The sequence below is a fragment of the Pristis pectinata genome, chromosome 6 (assembly GCF_009764475.1).
Source record: "Pristis pectinata isolate sPriPec2 chromosome 6, sPriPec2.1.pri, whole genome shotgun sequence".
Lineage (NCBI taxonomy): Eukaryota > Metazoa > Chordata > Chondrichthyes > Rhinopristiformes > Pristidae > Pristis > Pristis pectinata.
Window position 1 is genome coordinate 13,397,173 of NC_067410.1, and position 6,000 is coordinate 13,403,172.

Consider the following 6,000-nt stretch of genomic DNA (forward strand, 5'->3'; position numbering starts at 1 on the left):
GGGTGATTGATGACTTGCAGTGAAGAGTTGGGACATGCACAGCAGCAGAGGTTTATATAGAGAGGGTTGAACAAAGCCAGACAGGAATATGCCAGAATATTTGTGTACAGATATCCTTTCACTTAGTGTTGCAATCAAGGATTATTACAAGGAACATGCTGTCAACAGCAAATGCTCAAACCCAATAAGTGTCACACCTCTCCAGGTTGATCACTATCCCTCCTGCTCCCACCCAATTCCAGGCTTTGTGGACATTAATGGGACAGAGACAATATAAACCATTAGCCAGTGTGCATCTTATAATAATTTAGGCTGAGTATAGTCCAGTCCACCAAAACAGATCTCTTAAGAAAGATTTGAGCAACCAGAGACACGCTATCACTAGGCTTAGGGTAGCGTTACCCACTTTCACATGAACCACAGTATCTTTAATTCATCTCGAATAGATCTCTGCATTACTCCTGCCTAACACTACATGAAACAAAAAATGTCTCTAGATTCAAACCAAGCTTTAAAGAATGAATTTGAACATTACCGATAGCCATTTTAATTGTTAAAATGAAAACATATTTTAGTGAATCTCTGCAGACAACAGCCACTTTAAAAAAAACAAAATCACGAAAAAAATTTTATTGGTGTTTTAAACAAATGTACAATTTACAGCGGCAGATAGGAAGGTCAAATAATAAAAAAAAGCACTTTGCAAATGTAGTCCTCCACTCTTAAATGGATATTATAGCTTCAACAGAGTTTAATTTGGATGTTCCAGTGTATCAGTTATTTCTTGCCAGATTTCTTAATGCCTCCAGAACCTGCAAACAAAAAGACCACCATCAGTATAAACTCAAGTACCATGTTGCTTATGTCCTTTTCTGAATCTTTCCACTGCTTGTGCTTTTCTTATGGCACTTACTCCTTTGCTGTAGTACTCTTCCACAGATGCTAGTCACTCTCCTGTAATAATTTACATGCTGAGCAGGAAAATTATGAAAGGAAATCCAAACTACTTCACATTCATCAAGCTGCTGGATTTGTGGAGATGTTGCTGGCTGAATGGCAGAAGTCTTGCCTTCGAGTGAGTCACAGCTCGGTTGCAATGATTCTTGTCCAAATCAGAATGTTGTGTCTATTCCAGATACTTCAGGACAGAGTTTCAGGCTGATGCTCCGGTGTAATAAGTGTAGGGGGAGGGGGAGGAAAATGTGCACATTGGGAGAGCCATCTTTGAAATAAGATGCTAAACCAAGATTGCAATCAGTGTACGTGACTCCCATGAAACTGTTTTAAAGTTGAGCAAGAGAGTTATCCTGGCTAATATTTAACCCTCAATCAACATCACTAAAAATCATAGTAGCATTTGGGAGAAGTTGCTTTGCACAAGTTGGCTTCCATATTGTTGACTACTATGGACATCCAGAGATCATGAAATCTGCTATACAGATTCAAGTCATTTGCTACAGTGCAACAAACGATATATCCACTGCCTCAGGAACTTCCCAATTACGTATTGAACACAAACATGACAGGACTGCTTCTGCAGCACTGGTTCCTGTTAATTCCATGAGAATTGCCATTGAAATTAGCGAAGTAACACTGACATTAGCTGAAGTACTATGACTGGGGAGGAGGGAGCAAACAAGACCAAAAGGGACATAGGAAGAAAGTTCAGTAATTCCATTAAGAATGCAACTGGAATAGAGGTGTCAACATTTGGACATTATCTTGTGCAGTCCAGATACAAGCCATCACTGCTCTGATATTATTCTATTCAGGCGCCAAAATGGGAAGGATGGCGCAATTTACAAACCACCCATGAACGAAGGGGTAAAGGAGCAAAGAAAAAAAAAGAAATTGAGGAAAATATACAGAAAGTAAAATACATCAGGAATAAAGGGATAAGAGATGCAACAGCAAAAGATCAAGACAAAGAACTTAAATGTTAGCCAAGAGAAAAGCAGCACAAAAAGTGCAGTGACTGTTAAATCTACATGTCGTACTCATGTGATAGGACTATTTAACGGTTCCCTTATATATTGAGACAGACTATGACCTCACGATCTACCTTGTTGTGACCTTGCACCTTATTACACTGCACTTTCTCTGTAGCTGTGACACTTTACTCTGTACTGTTATTGTTTTTACCTGTACCACATCAATGCACTCTGTACTAACTCAATGTAACTGCACTGTGTAAGGAATTGACCTGTACGATCGGTATGCAAGACAAGTTTTTCACGGTACCTCGGTACAATGACAACAATAAACCAACACCAATGTCTCAGAAAGTCATGTTGAAACTTGGCTAGAAACTGGAGAGGAGTGGAATAGACTGATATACAAAATGGTTCATTGTCAATATGGCTAAAAATTAAAATATTTATGGTTAAATATTGCATTGCAAGCTTGAGGAATAAATTCTGGGGATTAAATCCATTCTTGTATAAAGGTCACCGACTCTGCAATTTTTTTAGTTCTTGATCTTTAAAGAGAATTTTTAAAACAAGTCCTCAATGAATTTGAATACTTAGCAGATGGTCAGCTTGCAGTGGGGCCTCGCTAACTACTGCACCAGTCTAGGGCTGCCTGTGGAGAAACATCTTCTGTGCCATGTGGAACTGCCTTTGGAATCACACTGGATGCAGCAGCACGGCCCTAGACCATGCAGCCAGCAATCCTGGGAAGCAGATCAGCCCTATTTGTTTTCTGGTCATCCATGCACTGCTGACTTTACGCACACACTCAGCTTTAGTTTACTGCCAAACTTGTTGGTGAAGTTTACTTGCAAAGTCACATCACTCACCGAGTGGCCCTTTGCCTGCAGCTTTTGCTTTCATTTCTTCTAATTTCCTCAGCTCTTCCTTCTTCTTCTGTTTGAAGGCAAGATCACCCTGCAAAGACAAGAATAAATCACGATATGCAAATCACTACATCAGGTTGCATTGCACATTAGCTGAAATATGCAGTGCAGCCAAACCCTGCACATTACATTTTTATGTCTACTATGGTCACCCTTTTAGTCAATCTACTTTTTCATTCAACCACTTTGCCCTTATGACCAAACCCAAACTTTTAGCATCAGCAACCTATTTGTCTGTTTAAGGATTAGTCTTGAACCCAGCAAACAAAAATGATGCATGTGATTCAAAAGTGATCAGTGGAACTCTGCCTCATTTTACCCTTTCCTAGTCCCAGATATCAAGCACAACCCTCACCCTACAACAGCTCTGGCTGCAAGCTCGAAAAGAAGGAAAAAAAACAAACCATGCGGCATAATAGGTTGCATGGTGTCCATCAGGGAAAAGGTTCAGTGTTTGCTTTTTATTATTGTTGTGGTCATGCCAAATGTTATAATACCTGCGACCAATTTCTGGAAGATCTGGGGTTCTGACCAAGTCATACAGTAGGGAAATGAAGCCCTTGGGCCCACCAAGTCTGCACTGACCATCAAACACCCATTTATACTAATCCCATATCATTCTCCATGCATTCCCATCACCACTCCCCCTAGATTTTGCAATTCACCTACGTATTAGGGGCATTTCAAAGTAGTCACCTAACTTATCGATCCACACATCTTTGAGGTGTGGAAGAAACCTGGAGCAAACCCACGTGGTCACAGGGAGGAGGTGTAAACTCCATAAAGGCAGCACTATAAACCAGGATTGTACACAGGTCGCTGGAGCTATGAGGCAGCAGCTCAATTTGCTGTTCCACAGTGTAATGGAGTACTATTCTGTAAACTTGAACTATTGAACAAAGCAACATTGCACCTCACCTTTGCAACTAGAGTTGAGTCTGTTTTGAATGACTAAGATGACAGGATCCATCAAACCACATAGACCAACTATAAATTCCCCAGAAAAAAATTCCCCAGGGATTTAGGTCTGATTAATCTCAAAGCAGAATTTGTGCTGGATTTGGATCACTACCTCCACACCAGTTTAATTTCATTCAATGATGCCAAACTGCTGAGTATTAATCTTGATTTGGTTTAATTTATTCCTCAAGTGAATTAACAAAGCCAAGAACAGTAAAAGGATAGTAAGGGACAAAATTGGTCCCCTAGAAGATCAGACTGGTCATCTATGTGTGCAGCCTCAGGAAATGAGGGAGATCTTAAACAGATTTTTTGCATCAGTATTTACTCAGGAAACTGGCATAGTGTATATGGAAGGAAGAGAAACAAGCAGTAGTGTCATGGAACATATAGAGATTAAAGAGGAGGAGGTGCTTGCTGCCTTACAGCAAATAAAGGTAGATAAATCCCCTGGGCCTGACAAGATATTTCCTCAGACCTTGAGAGACTAGTGTAGAAATTGCAGGGGCCCTGGCAGATATATTTAAAATGTCCTTAGCCACGAGTGTGGTGCCGGAGGACTGGAGGGTAGCTCATATTGTTCTGTTGTTTAAAAAAGGCTCTAAAAGTAAACCAGGTAATTACAGGCCGGTGAGCCTGACATCAGTAGTAGGTCAATTATTGGAAGGTGTTCTGAGAGATTGGATATACAAGTATTTGGACAGCCAAAGGCTGATTAAGGATAGTCAGCATGGCTTTGTGCGTGGTAGATCGTGTTTAACGAAACTTGTAGTTTTTGAGGAGGTTACCAAGAAAGTGGATGAAGGAAAGGCTGTGGATGTTGTATACATGGACTTTAGTAAGGCCTTTGACAAGGTCCCACATAGGAGGTTAGTTCAGAAGGTTCAGACACTAGGTATCCATGGAAAGGTTGTAAACGGGATTCAAAATTGGCTGTGTGGGAGAAGACAGAGAGTGGTAGTGGATGATTGTTTCTCAGACTGGAGGCCTGTGACTAGTGGTGTGCCTCAGGGATCTGTGCTGGGGCCATTGATGTTTGTTGTCCCTATCAGTGATCTAGAATGATAATATGGTCAATTGGATCAGCAAGTTTGCTGATGACACTAAGATTGGAGGTGTAGTGGACAGCGAGGAAGGCTTTCAAAGCTTGCAGAGGGATCTGAACCAACTGGAAAAATGGGCCAGAAAATGGCAGATGGAATTTAATGCAGACAAGTGTGAGGTGTTGCATTTTGGACGGACAAATCAAGGTAGGACATACACAGTAAATGGTAGGGCACTGAGGAGTGCGGAGGAACAAAGGGATCTGGGAGTTCAGATACATAATTCCCTGAAAGTGGCGTCACAGGTAGACAGGGTTGTTAAAAAAAGGCTTTTGGCATCCTGGCATTCATAAATCAAAATACTGAGTATTGTGTGCAGTTCTGGTCACCTAACTATAGGAAGGATATCAGTAAGGTTGAAAGAGTGCAGAGGAGATTTACTAGAATGTTGCCGGGTCTTCAGGAGTTGAGTTACAGGGAAAGATTGAACAGGCTAGGACTTAATTCCTTGGAGCATAGAAGAATGAGGGGAGATTTAATAGGGGTTTACAAAATTGTGAGGGGCATAGACAAAGTAAATGCGAGTAGGCTCTTTCCACCTAGATTAGGAGAGAGAAGTATGAGAGGACATGGCTTTAGGGTGAAAGGGGAAAGGTTTAGGGGGAACATTAGGGGGAACTTCTTCACTCAGAGTGGTGGGAGTGTGGAAGGGGCTGCCATCTGATGTAGCGAATGCTGGCTCACTCTTGAGTTTTAAGAATAAATCGGATAGATACATGGACGGGAGAGGACTGGAAGGTTACGGACTGGGTGCAGGTAAATGGGACTAGTGGAATAAAGTTTCGGCACAGACTAGAGGGGCCGAATGGCCTGTTTTCTGTGCTGTAGTGTTCTATGGTTCTAACTAAATTCTATATACTACATGTGTGCAACTATCCTCCTGAAACACTGCAGTGCTCTGAAAGACGTTTGGCCACTGAGAGAAATAATCAGAGCATGGAAATGGCTCAGGGAAGTGCAATGCAACTGATGTCAAAGAATAATTACAGAATTTTTTTTAAAGCTTCAACTGTGAAGTGGCAATAAACGAAAGGGAAGAATATAGGTGAATATTAGATACCAAGTGATATAGTAAGGATA